This window comes from Odocoileus virginianus, chromosome 6, assembly GCF_023699985.2.
Source record: "Odocoileus virginianus isolate 20LAN1187 ecotype Illinois chromosome 6, Ovbor_1.2, whole genome shotgun sequence".
Lineage (NCBI taxonomy): Eukaryota > Metazoa > Chordata > Mammalia > Artiodactyla > Cervidae > Odocoileus > Odocoileus virginianus.
This window is the reverse complement of record NC_069679.1, coordinates 17,135,049-17,150,463: the sequence shown is the minus strand read 5'-3', so window position 1 is coordinate 17,150,463 and position 15,415 is coordinate 17,135,049.

The following is a 15,415-nucleotide window of genomic DNA, read 5'->3' as shown; positions in this document are numbered from 1 at the left end:
CTTTTAATAATAGATTTAAGTTTCTTTACCTCTTAATTGATCTGTTCTATATTTACCTTTGAAATCTTTTGTTACCTTTGGCCAAGTAAATAACTATTATTTCACAGTGACTTAAAGGATCCTACCTGACTGTGATAAGTCCTTTTGATATTAACAAAACTTCCTAAATAACTTGACTTCTAGCTAACTTTGGGATACTTCAGAGGGCCCCTGAGACATCCCGAAGAACTATTAAGCTACCTGGGTTCCCTGAACATGTTAAATTACATGAGTACTGTTGAAGGGGTGATAAATCTTTTCAGGTTATACTGTATGGTTGATATTACTAATATAGATACCCTAAAATTATGTGAAATTCATATAGATCTGATATGCCCTGATAAAATGTAGTCAATTATAATTCTAGTTATCATCTTAAAGTGTTATGACCAGGTTTCTTTGTCAATTGCAACAGAATTAGATTTTAACATGTCTTCTATGGTTTTACTCTCATGCTTTTAGAACAATACTGCTAGTTCTTCAAAATTTATGGAAAAGATTAATTTCTAAGATTAAGCAGATAAACAAATTTTGTTATTAACAGTAAGCTGGTACCAGACTGGAATTTGGTCTTCTCTCTGTTTAGAGAACAAAGTTTTCTTAGAATGCAGCTTTCAATAACAGATTATTAATTTCTTTGCCTTTAAGTGATTTATATTTGTTTTCAAAATCTTTTTGTTACTTTGGTAAAGTAAATAAACATATTTGAGATTATGGTACATGTAGACAAGGCTCATTCTGCTTCTACAAAAAAAACAAACCCTCACGGTTAGATTTTGCTATCTTGATGTCCTTAAAACATGGCAACAGTCTGCTCTTAAATCAGGAAACTAAAAATAGATAAACAACAGATAAAAATCAAAGAGCCAGGGCTATGGGAAATCCAAGATGGCCACTTGGCTTTTCCCGGTTCCCTGACAGACCTCATTTTTATTTGATGGGTTAAAGCTTTCCCTGGCTACAGTGTTAATGCCCTCACAATGAGTTCTCAAAAAAAACAAGAAAAATTATGTTTCACTGAATATTAAGTTCCAGTTTTGTTCATTAAGGTCTGTGCTTACTAAGACTCAACTTCTGAGATAGCTCCTTGTTATGTTATATTGCTAAAAGGTTTAATTAAGGACACTCTAAGATTGTTTTTAAAGCTTATATCAGTAACCAATCCTTAAATAAAGGTCAGATGCTCCATGATGTACAACCAGGAGATTAACATTTGGCTATAATCATTTAACTGAGTCAGATGACCTGGGGTATATCATGCTATACCCACTGAAAGTTCTTGACTTAAATTCTTGCTTGTGACCTTACTAATAACTGCTAGCTATATTACTTTCTGTGTAACTTGCTTCAGAAGATTATTTCTTACGTTACCAAATGTGTGACTGAGCCTGTGATAAAATGCTGATATGCAGTTCCATATGATATCAATAATTGTAACAGTGTAACTCTAGATATGAGAAGAAACAACAAGAGGAAATATTTTCCTGGACCAAGAGGCTAGTAAGAAAGGTATGGTCCAGAAACTTTTGCTACTTACAAGGCCTGGTCTAGTGACAACACATTGAGTGGCCTGTCAATAGAATCTTTGTTCAACCTGGAAATGAGCCTTCCCAGCACTGCAGGACACAACGACCATGAAATGCCCCCAAACCATGGTCAAATATGTGACCTTCAGATTGTCAGATGTTTTCAGGTGAAGATTTTTATGAGTACAAATTCTTGCATCTTCTCATACCTAGAGAAACACTAATTTCATGAATCAGTGTCTGGACCTGGTTCTCCAGGCTAGCCTCTCAGCAGCTTTCCTACATATATTAATCTTTGGGCAATATATCTTTAACTTTCTTGTTAAGTTTGTTTCTCCAAGTAGTAGTACAATAAGAATATCCCCCGGCCAACACCCAGACAGTGCTTGAACAAGCTGCCTTATCATTCTGTGGGCTCTCATCTCCCTTTGTAAGTGCACCCCAAGGTCCTCAGGCTATTCTCCTCTTGAGGTCTTATATGGGAGACCACCCCAGTGGTAAAAAGCTCAAGGGAGACCCCCCGCAACTAGCTGAACTGAGATGTCCTGACACCTCCTGGCCCTGTAAAAGTCTTCTGCCATATTGCCCGAGAAACCTTAGAAAGGACACCCATTCCTTTGGGTAATTGGGTTTATCCTATCATCCAGGAGATGAGGTATGGGTTAAAGATTGGGGTGGGGGGGGAAACACTTCAGCCAGTTTGGACAGGTCCTCACACGGTCATCCTGGCAGCCCCTACTGCTGTTAAAGTCATAGGTGTCATCCTGTGGATCCACCACACCAGAGTCAAGAAGGCAGCTACTTCCTGTGATGAGGACACCTGGAAAGCAGTTCAGGACCCCCAAAACCTCCTCAAGGTCCGGTTCCAAAGACAACAGCCCTCACCCACAAGGGACGCTGAGCCCCGCTCTGGTGACTCCAGAATCTGACGATTCTGATCAGAAGCTGATCCTCGGCAGAAGCTTGAGGATTCTTCAGCCTTGCTCCAGCCACACTCTGGCAGCTGGCCGGTCAATGCATGGAAGAAGCTTGAGGATCCAGCTAACAAAATACCAATGGATTTTCACTGTCAACCCTAGCCTCTATCCCTAGTTGGTATTATTGCTGTGCTCTTCATTACAGGACCAACTAGACTCCCTGGCTGAGGTGGTTTTATAGAATAGGAGAGGGCTAGACCTAATGACCAGAGAAGGCAATGGCACCCCACTCCAGTATTCTTGCCTGGAGAATCCCATGGATGGAGGAGCCTGGTGGGCTGCAGTCCATGGGGTCGCTAGGAGTCAGACAGGACTGACAGACTTCACTTTCACTTTTCACTTTCATGCATTGGAGAAGGAAATGGCAACCCACTGCAGTGTTCTTGCCTGGAGAATCCCAGGGACGGGGGAGCCTGGTGGGCTGCTGTCTACGGGGTCTCAGAGAGTCAGACACGACTGAAGCAACTTAGCAACAGCATCAGCAGCAGACCTACTAACAGTTGAAAAGGGAGGACTCTTCCTCTTTTTGAATGAAGAATGATGCTTTTATGTAAACCAATCAGAAATAGTCTGGGACATGGCCCAACAGCTAAGAGAACAAATCATAAAGAGGAGACAGAAGCTAGCTGATTCCTGGGGTAATTGGAACAATGTCTGGAGCGGGGCATCATGTCTTCTCGCTTTAACAGGTCCTCTCTTCATACTGTCTGTGGTGCTCTTGTTTGGCCCTTGTATTCTCAATGCTATTACCCAGTTCATAACCTCTCGAATTGAATCCATAAAGTTACAAATGGTAATAGCTCAATATAGCCCCCTAAGCGACGGGAGCTCTGAATGTCCTACCAAAACATGAGATGATGCTTTGTGCAGTGAGTGATAGAAGCATCAAGTCAGGGGAAGAAGAGGAAAAGTTAAAATTTTATATGACTTCCTGCTCCTTCTGCCTCTGTAACTCAGCTTGCTCCTTTCAAAGTCTGGATCACCTCCATCTCAGAAAGTGGGGACTCACAATACTAGGAACTGAAGCTTATCTCACTCACCCTTGTCCTGTTCTTTGCAATTGCCCAGCCCCCGCAAGCCTGCAAATCAACTTAATTAGGCCTGTCCATGTATAAAAATTCTGTAACCCCTTTGTTGGGGCTCAGAGCCTGGAGCGTTAACTCCTCTGGGCCACTGGCATAATAAACATGAGTTCTCCAACTCTCCGAGTATGGCACTTGGTTTCTCGAGTATTGGTTTCTGCATCATGTGAGACATGATGATTATATTCAGTTGAATCAGTTCTAATGAGATGGATGAAACTGCAGCCCATTATACAGAATGAAGTAAGCCAGAAAGATAAAGACCATTACAGTATACTAACACATATATATGGAATTTATAAAGATGGTAATGATAACCTTATATGCAAAACAGAAAAAGAGACACAGATGTACAGAACAGACTTTTGGACTCTATGGGAGAAGGCGAGGGTGGGATGTTTCGAGAGAACAGCATCGAAACGTATATTATCTATGGTGAAACAGATCACCAGCCCAGGTTGGATGCATGAGATAGGTGCTTGGGCCTGGTGCACTGGGAAGACCCAGAGGGATCGGGTGGAGAGGGAGGTGGGAAGGGGGATCGGGATGGGGAATACATGTAAATCCATGGCTGATTCATGTCAATGTATGACAAAACCCACTACAATATTGTAAAGTAATTAGCCTCCAACTAATAAAAATAAATGAAAAAAAAAGAGAAAAAAAATAATAATAATGAAAGGCTTTTGAGAGGGTGATGGACCTTGGCAAAACACACATTTCCAAGAGCAATGATGGAGGCAGAATATCAATAGCATATAATATGAAAAGATTTGAATACAAGAAATTATATTTACAAAACAATCCAAAACAGTGGAAGTTAGAATATCTGTAAAGTATGGTCAGATATTAGGTACAAAGATAGGGCCTCATAGCAGAGGACTCACTGCCAGTCTGACTCGTTCAGGCCTAATTTGCTAGTCAGTGGAAATCTGGAGCTGGTCTAGTAGAATGATCAAGAGTTTATGGAAGCTGCATTTGCAAGACAATTCACCAGACAATTATAGGCTGATGAAATTAACAAGAAATTATTAGAAAGCTGTTTTGATAACCCAAGGAGAAAGCATGAAGGACCTGACCTTGGGTAATGAATGTGCAAAAAGATACCAGGGTTGGTTTCAAGAGATGAGCAGTGGTAGAAACCTAATCTCCTGGTCTTTAAAATAAGCAGAGGTAATTAAATATTGCTCAAGGAGCACAGGAGGAAGACAGAAAAGAGAGATCCTACTTTTCATTTTCCACAGTAATATTCTTTAGCTGTCTTCCAATTGTCTTTCATCTGGGATGCCTCAGAGCACACAGTCACCCTCAGCACAGTGGACACATTCTAAGGGCCCTTCAGTTCCCATAGATCAACACACTGAACAGTCACTCCCGTTTTTGCCTTTGGGTATGTCTCAGAGGGCTTCCCTGGTGGCTCAGATTGTAAAGAATCCTACTTGATTCCCCAGTCCTATTTTCTTTTGACTCTTTTGAATCTGCATATTTCATTAAATAAATTAGCTTCTACTTACAAAGTTTTCTTCTCTCACAAGCCACACAAAATGGTTGATTTGCTATGTTGTCATCTGTGTGAAAGAAAACAGAAAAAGATGAGTCTCTACTCATCTAAATTATTGCCCAAGTCCTCAAGAAAAAAGTTTCCATTTTCTTGTCTGCTAAAAATAGTTACTTTGAAGACAACTTATAAAAAACAAAATGACAATTTGACAAAAAAAAAATTTTGTTGATTCCATGTCTATTAAGATTTTTGTAATAGGAACAGCATTTGTAAGTGAAAGCAATCATGAAATTTTATGCTCCTTTTTCATATTAATATATAAAATGAAATGGGCATTAAGACATAGGAAATAAGTGACTGTTCCATATCCCCATATACATTTATCCTAATGCTTCCCAGGAGTCTAAGTTGTAAAACACCTTTGTAAAACACCTTTAGGTGCCTTTCTTCACAAAGATTCCTTTCAGGTTTTACTCAGAGAATAGAATATACCACAACTCTCCATTTCTCATTATTTATTCCTTCCAGACTCTGAAGCCTGTCTCTGGAGATCTCAACCCTGAGAGCAATGGAAGCAATTAATATGCATCATACAGACTCAAGGATGTTTCATCTTCAGTGATGATCAGATTGGAGATAAAAACTACACGTGTGTGCACACACTTGTATATAGACTCACATGAAAACACACATACATGCAAACACATACACCCAAATATTCTAGGCTTGCACATTATTGCTCCCTCAAGAGTTGTGTCTCCTAACTTTATAAATTACTTCTTAGCTAACAGTTTTTTTGACATGATATGTACTATTACCTTCAAGCTTTGTTAGACCTAGAGTTTCCTATTCCTGTGGTCCAAATGCAGTTTAAAGATCTCATCCACTAAATCCAAAATGAGCCTGTTAGGTAGTTAAAATAGGAAAACGGAGTCCAGAAAGGCAGTGGCTAAAAGACAAAGAAGGGAAAACTCCCAAACAAAGGGAGGTCCAAGGACCAGAGTGAGGACCTCAGGAAAAACAAACAGCACTTCTGGCTAGTTCAATTTACATAGGGCAGGCCCAGGAGGAGAAGAAAAACATATAAAAAGAGCAGCCAAAGGACTGGGGGTCTCTCTCTCTTCTCTTCACATCTTTTGGGTCGGCATACCCTCATGCCTCAAGAATGTATTTTCCTTTATTTTCTAAATAAAACTGAGCTGTAACACTGATCTGTCTAAGAGCCATGACATGGTCTGTCCAAGGGCTGTAATGCAGGTCCATCGCTTCAAATTTTTGTTGTGATGAGACAGAACTGAGGAAATTACACACGCTCGCGCGCGCACACACACACACACACACAAGCCTATTCCACAGAGCTGTCTCTATTCCTTACAAAACTCCTTATTTCCACATATAGATCAAATAAGATAGGTATTGGTCAACGAAGAAGTTGAGACATTAATTGTATGACTGCAAAAAATCCATTTCCTCTTCTTCAACTCAGCAGTTTTTTTCTGTCTTCCTTCAGCATAGCTGTGCACATATGACTGAGTTCTACTTGTTATGATGTATTTAAAGCTGATGTGCAATACTTCAGGCCTTACCCATGCACAGTCCTTGATGATCTCTGATGTGATTGAGCATGTTGACCCAAGAAGCTGAGTTTTGAAGATGACAAAGCCCAAATGGAAAAACCTTTGAATCATCACATGAAGAACAATCTCCTGTGGAGCAGGAATACCCGTTTGGGATTTAAATGAGTAGTAATTAAACATCTTTCAAGCGACCCACTACAAAAGAACTTTGTTTGGAGAACAAAAATGTGACTGACTAAATCAAATATTTATATTTTGATAAATATATAAAGAAAACAATCCATGGTTGACTCTGTGAAATGAAAATATCTCCTGCCATGTTAATAAACAGGAAATATCACAACCATCAGCACTTTCTGGCCTCAAAATGTGAATCAGTTCAGTTCAGCCGCTCAGTCGTGTCTGACTCTTTGTGCCTCCATGGACTGCAGCACGCCAGGCCTCCCCGTGGATAAGGGCTCCCAAAACTGTAATCCAGCAAATGCTGCCACCCTTACAATGATTAATGATTGCTAAGGTGGCGGTAGAGGGATCGGGGCGGGGGTGGGGGGGAGGCAGGGGAAATGCAAGAATCAAGGTGAACAAGGAAGCAGGATCAGCCCAGGATAGCCGAGGTGCATATGAAATGAATGAATTCAGTGAGCCCAGAGGCTTGCATCTTCCCATACATAGAATACTTTCAAACTGCCTGGTCCCTTTGTTCCCCTCCTGCCTGTCCCCTGAGCTCTGAGTCCTAAACATTCCCACCAAATAAAATAACTCTCTACTTTCAGGTTGTGGCTGTATTTTTTAAGTCAAAAACTGTAACATAGTGTATATATGTACAGAATAATTCCATTCAACCTTCTAATTTAAAATAACAGAGAGAAATTAAGGAAACTGTGTATGAAAGACAAATCCTGAAAAACAAAAATTTTGAGTCATAGAGTGAATAAATTTTAAATTTTGGTCACATTTCCCTCCAAAAAGTTCCAAAACTTTCTTCATTTACGTTACCTTTCCCTCTGTTCTTAGCACTCTGGTATATATACCATCATCAGCAAGGCTAAACAAGGGGCTGAAAACTCTGCCATCTCCTAATAAGTTACCCTCTTCTCCTTCCCTACCAACCCCTTTCTACAACCATCACTGTAGGAAACATCAATACAATTCCACTGTGCTATTTTTCTCAAAGTGGCCCTGACCTGACTTCACAGGTAGCCCTCCTTGTCTCTTTTGCCCATTCAAGGTTTTTATCCCTCTCTCTTCTCTAAAAGTTATGTTTTGAATTTCACTCTCCCTTCAGAGGAAGAGGACAAAGAGGAAGGGAGAGTAAAGAAAACACAGTAAGTCATTTATCTAAAGTTAATTATGAAAGCTCCTGATCTCCTAATCTTAATTTACCACACTTCCACCCACTCTCATTACAAAAGAGGATGCAGGAAGCCAAGAGCTACACTGTCTATAATATGGTAACCACTAGCTACATGTGGATACTGAGCACCTGAAATGTGAACCCAAGCTATTAGTGAATATAAAATCCACCCCAGTTTGCAGGATGAAAAAAATGAATGCAAGATATCTGGTTAATAATTTTATATTGACTACATGTTGAAATGATGTTTTTGTATATTGGGCTAATAGATTATTAAAATTAAATTTACTATTTCTTTTTAATGTGGTAACTAGAAAATGTACCTTATACATGTCACTTGCATGTGTGGCCCACCTATTTCTATTGGACAGCTCTGCTTTAGCCTTACATGTCCTGAGAATACAGGCAGAGGAAGCGCTCTCTTCCCCCCTTGAACTCGTGCACTTGGAAACTGTGGCTAACAGTGGGGGGGGCTGCAGCCAGTTGGCTCAGGTAGGAAGTATTTCTTAGATTCAGCACAGGCTTGGCCTGTTATACCTGAAGAGTAGGTAACACTGGGCAGCCTCAGAGAAAATTCCTTCAGGTGTCAAGAGTTTGCACATCTCAGGTGGACTTGACCTTACATACCTATCTCAGATCCAAAATTTTTCCTTTGCTCTTCGATGACAAAAGGGCACCTTGGAGTGAATGAGGAAACAGACAGAACAGGTTCCATCTTGAAAGCAGGACTCCATCTTGGGCCAGACTGTGGACTTTGAGCTATATGCCCAGTATCTATGGAAATGACATGCCAACTGGAAAACCAGACCACCCCCCGCTCCCCAGATAGAAGAGCCCCAGGGCTCATACCTAGACTCTCTGTCACCTAAAAAAATACCCTATTATCTGTATAACTGAATAGAATCATAGATTCTATTATGCTTATTGGGGTATGACCACAGGCCTATTGATAATTATACACTGTTAATTCCCTAGGCTTAAGGCATATGAATCATGGGTTAACTTTGATTGCATCTTTCTTTTCCTTTGTTCAGACTAGTTTCAGAGAATTTGGGGAGGTGGGTTTGAGCATGTACACTTAGGGTATATAAGGTTTTCACAAAAACTGGTCAGGGTTCTTGGCTAAGAAGAGATTCTGTCCTGGGCCCGCCAGTATAATAAACTGCACTCTACTATCTGCATTGTCCTGAGTGAGTTTGTTTCCCAGAACGTGTGGCTACAACAGGAGGACAAAGCACAGTTGGAGTTGGAGAGTGGAGAAGCAGTCATGATTTCAAGGGAAATATCCTACCCTTTGGGCTTCCCAGGTGGCACTAATGATAAAGAACCCTCCTGCCAATGCAGGAAACATAAAAGAAATGGGTTCAATCCCTGGATCAGGAAGATCCCATGGAGGAGGGCATGGTAACCCACTCCAGTAGTTTTGCCTGGAGAATCCCACGGACAAAGGAGCCTGATGGGCTACAGTTCACAGGGTTGCAAACAGCCAGACACGACTGTAGCAACTTAGCATGCACACATGCATCCTACCCTTCATAGCTTTTAGCACTGAGAAAAAGGTATAACAGCAACATCATGGAGGAAAATAAAATGCACACATAGATAAGGTTACAGCTACAGAGACTGCCAGAAGAAGAGTACAGTGGAAATGTAAATCAATAATAAAATACAGAAAAATTAACACTGGTAGTATGCCTTGCATTTTTAGTTATTTTTTACTATGGTAAAATACACATAATGTGACATTACAATTAATTTTTTAAGAGTACAGTTCTGTGGCATTAAATACATTCACATTGTTGAGCAACAATGACCACCATTCAATCTATAACATTTTTTCTTCCAAAACTGAAACTCTATATTCATTCAACAATAATTCCCCATTTCCCTACCCCAAGCTGGAGGTGACTACTGTTTTACTCTCTGTCTCTATTAATTTGACTAGTCCAGGAAACTTATACAAATGGAATCATATAGTATTTGTCATTTTGTGACTGGTCCATCCATGTTTCAGCATGTTTCAGAATTTCCTCACTTTATTAGGTTGAATAAATATCACACTGTATGTATATCACATTTTTTTCATTAATTCATCCATTGATGAACATTTGAGTTGCTTTCATCTTTTAATCATACATTGGTATGATCAAACACTTTACAAATATTTTTAAATGATCTCTCATTTGATCCATATGGGCACTTAGTTGCTTTGGTCGTGTCCAATTCTGTACAACTCTATGCACTGTAGCCTGCTAGGCTCCTCTCTCCATGGGATTCTCCAGGCAAGTATACTGGAGTGAGTTGCCATTTCCTTCTCGAGGGGATCTTCCCAACCCAGGGATTGAACCTTTGTCTCTTACATATCATGCATTGGCAGGCAGGTTCTTTACCACTAGTGCTACCTGGGAAGCCATTGATCCACATAAAACCCAAAAAAAATATTCTTTTAAAAAGTTGGAGTGAAAGTTTCTTGCTGAGGCAGAACCAGAAGACAGTCCTCATCAATTTTGTCCAAAAGATATTATGACTTTCATAAGACAAGGAAATGTAGGGGAGTATAGCCAAAAAATTATCCTCTTGATTTGCACTTATGCAGACCTCTTCTGAATTCAAAGCTTGTTTTAAATAGGCAATTTTTCTTTATATAAAATTATGATTTAAAAGATAAGAACCATAAAATTCATAGAGGAAAACACAGACAGAACACTTATCACAAATCATAGAAGCATCTTTTTGGGATCTGTGTTTTACAGCAAAGGAAACAAAAGCAAAAATAAATAAATAGGAGCTAATTAAACATAAAACTTTTGTATAGCAAAGGAAACCATCGACAAAAGATAAACACAACCTACTGAATGGGAGAAAATATTTGCAAATGATATGACCACCAAAGCAATTAAAATCGAAAATATATAAACAGCTCATACAACTCAATCTCAAAAAATTTCAACCTGATTAAAAATGGACGGAAGACCTGAATAGATGTTTTTCCAAGATGATATATAGGTGGCCAACAGGCAGATGAAAAGATACTCAACACCACTAATCATCAGATAGAGGCAAATCAAAAACAAAATGAGACATCTCTTCACACCTGACAAAATGGCCATCATCAAAAAGTCTACAAACAACAAATGTTGGTGAACATACAGACAAAAGAACCTTTGTGTGCTGTTGGTGGGAGTGTAAATTGGCGCAACCACTTTGGAAAACACTATGAACTACCATATCATCCAGCAATTCCATTCCTTGGTATATATTTGATGAAAAAGAAATGCTAATTAGAAAAGATACATGCAACACAATGTTCATAACAGCATTTTTTCAATAGCCAAGATGTGGAAGCAAATTTACTGTCTATTAATAGATGAATGGATAAAGAAGAAAATGAGTATTCTGTTATATGTATACATATACATAAAATGTGTGCATGCTGCATGTTCAGTCAATCATGTCTTACTCTTTGCAACCCTATGGACTGTAGCCCACCAAACTCCTCTGTCCGTGGGATTCTCCAGGCAAGAATATTGGAGTCGGTTGTCATTTCCTCCTACAGGGGATTATCCCAACCCAGGTACTCAGCCGGCATCTACCACATCTCCTGCATTGCCAGGAAGATCCTTTAGCACTGAGCCACCTGGGATTCCCTAATGAAATATTCAGTTCAGTTCACTTCAGTTGCTCAGTCGTGTCCCACTCTTTGGGACCCCGTGAATCGCAGCATGCCAGGCCTCCCTGTCCATCACAAACTCCCAGAGTTTGCTCAAAGTCACGTCCATCGAGTCAGTGATGCCATCCAGCCATCTCATCCTCTGTCGTCCCCTTCTCCTCCTGCCCGCAATACCTCCCAGCATCAGGGTCTTTTCCAATGAGTCAACTCTTCACATCACGTGGCCAAAGTATTGGAGTTTCAGCTTCAGCATCAGTCCTTCCATTGAACACCCAGGACTGAGCTCCTTTAGGATGGACTGGTTGGATCTCTTTGCAGTCCAAGGGACTCTCAAGAGTCTTCTCCAACACCACAGTACAAAGACATCAATTTTTCGGTGCTCAGCTTTCTTCGCAGTCCAGCTCCCACATCCATACATGACCACTGGAAAAACCATAGCCTTGACTAGATGGACCTTTGTTGGCAAAGTAATGTCCCTACTTTTTAATATGCTATCTAGCTTGGTCAAAACTTTCCTTCCAAGGAGTAAGCGTCTTTTGATTTCATGGCTGCAGTCACCATCTGCAGTGATTGTGGAGTCCAGAAAAATAAAGCTTGACACTGTTTCCACTGTTTCCCCATCTATTTGCTGTGAAGTGATGGGACCGGATGCCGTGATCTTCGTTTTCTGAATGTTGAGCTTTAAGCCAACTTTTTCACTCTCCTCTTTCACTTTCATCCAGAGGCTTTTTAGTTCCTCTCCACTTTCTGCCATAAGGGTGGTGTTATCTGCATATCTGAGGTTATTGATATTTCTCCCAGAAATCTTGATTCCAGCTTGTGCTTCTTCCAGCCCAGCGTCCCTCATGATATACTCTGCATATAAGTTAAATAAGCAGGGTGACAATATACAGCCTTGATGTACTCCTTTTCCTATTTGGATCCAGTCTGTTGTTCCATGTCCATTTCTAACTGTTGCTTCCTGACCTGCATATAGGTTTCTCAAGAGGTGGGTCAGGTGGTCTGGTATTCCCATCTCTTTGAAATATTACTCAACCACAAAAGTAATGAAATCCTGCCATTCACTACAACATGGATGGACTGGAGGGTATTATGCTCAGTATAATAAGTCAGACAGAGAGAGACAAATGTTATCTCTATAGGTGTATGTTATCACCTATATGTGGAATCTAAAAAATAAAACAACCAAATGAATACAACAAAACAGAAACAGACTCACAGATATAGAGAACAAACTAGAGGTTACCAGTAGAGAGAGAAGGAAGGGGAGACAGGCACAACAGGAGTAGGAGATTAAGAGATATCAACTATTATGTATTAAATAAATAAACTACAAGAATATATTGTACAACATAAGGAACTATAGCCATTATTTTATAATAATTTTAAATTGAGTAGTATCTATAAAAATATTGAATTACTATTTTGTATAACTAAAACTAATATAAAACTGTATATCAACTGTACTTTAATAATAAAAATAATAATTTTTTAAGTTTCAGAAAAAAGAAACTGCTGAAATTCATACTTGGCAACAATAAGTAATGATGATAAATTTTGGTACAATTTTTATTGATAATAATATATTACACAATATTATAATAAAGTATTTATTTAGCACCAGGCACTGTTACAAATGTTTACATATATTAACTCACTCATTCACAAACACTCTATGATGGGGATGTGATTTAACTTGGTTATCTCCAGTTAAAATTAAGAAAACAGGTAAATACCAATTTGAATAACTAGTCACTCAATCAGTAAATAATAGGGAAGACTTTGAATTTTAAGAAATTCTCCTCTGGAAATATTTATTTTAGATCTAATAAACTACTAGACCATTCAGGTATGACCTAAATCAAATCCCTTATGATTATACAGTGGAAGTGAGAAATAGATTTAAGGGACTAGATCTGATAGACAGAGAGCCTGATGAATTATGGACAGAGGTTCGTGATGTTGTATAGGAGACAAGGATCAAGACCATCCCCATGGAAAAGAAATGCAAAAAAGGCAAAATGGCTGTCTGAGGAGGCCTTACAAATAGTTGTGAAAAGAGGAGAAGTGGAAAGCAAAGGAGAAAAGGAAAGATATTCCCATTTGAATGCAGAGTTCCAAAGAATAGCAAGGAGAGATAAGAAAGCCTTCCTCAATGATCAATGCAAAGAAATAGATGAAAACAACAGAATGGAAAAGACTAGAGATCTCTTCAAGAAAATTAGAGATACCAATGGAACATTTCATGCAAAGAGGGGCTCAATAAAGGACAGAAATGGTATGGACCTAACAGAAACAGAAGATATCAAGAAGAGGTGGCAAGAATACACAGAAGAACTGTACAAAAAAGATCTTCATGACCCAGATAATCACGATGGTGTGATCACTCACCTAGAGCCAGACATCCTGGAATGTGAAGTCAAGTGGGCCTTAGAAAGCATCATTATGAGCAAAGCTAGTGGAGGTGATGGAATTCCAGTTGAGCTATATCAAATCCTGAAAGATAATGCTGTGAAGGTGCACTCAATATGCAAGCAAATTTGGAAAACTCAGTAGAGGCCACAGGACTAGAAAAGGTAAGTTTTCATTCCAATCCCTAAGAAAGGCAATGCCAAAGAATGCTCAGACTACCACACAATTGCACTCATCTCACACACTAGTAAAGCACTGCTCAAAACTCTCCAAGCCAGGCTTTAGCAATACGTGAATCGTGAACTTCCAGATGTTCAAGGTGGATTTAGAGAGGCAGAGGAACCAGAGATCAAATTGTCAACAACTGCTGGATCATCAAAAAAGCAAGAGAATTTTAGGAAAACATCTACTTCTGCTTTATTGACTATGCCAAAGCCTTTGACTCTGTGGATCACTATAAACTGTGGAAACTACTGAAAGAGATGGCAATACCAGACCACCTGACCCACCTCTTGAGAAACCTATATGCAGGTCAGGAAGCAACAGTTAGAAATGGACATGGAACAACAGACTGGATCCAAATAGGAAAAGGAGTACATCAAGGCTGTATATTGTCACCCTGCTTATTTAACTTATATGCAAAGTATATCATGAGGGATGCTGGGCTGGAAGAAGCACAAGCTGGAATCAAGATTTCTGGGAGAAATATCAATAACCTCAGATATGCAGATAACACCACCCTTATGGCAGAAAGTGGAGAGGAACTAAAAAGCCTCTGGATGAAAGTGAAAGAGGAGAGTGAAAAAGTTGGCTTAAAGCTCAACATTCAGAAAACGAAGATCACGGCATCCGGTCCCATCACTTCACAGCAAATAGATGGGGAAACAGTGGAAACAGTGTCAAGCTTTATTTTTCTGGACTCCACAATCACTGCAGATGGTGACTGCAGCCATGAAATCAAAAGACGCTTACTCCTTGGAAGGAAAGTTTTGACCAAGCTAGATAGCATATTAAAAAGTAGGGACATTACTTTGCCAACAAAGGTCCATCTAGTCAAGGCTATGGTTTTTCCAGTGGTCATGTATGGATGTGGGAGCTGGACTGCGAAGAAAGCTGAGCACTGAAGAATTGATGCCTTTGTACTGTGGTGTTGGAGAAGACTCTTGAGAGTCCCTTGGACTGCAAGGAGATCCAACCAGTCCATCCTAAAGGAGCTCAGTCCTGGGTGTTCAATGGAAGGACTGATGCTGAAGCTGAAACTCCAATACTTTGGCCAC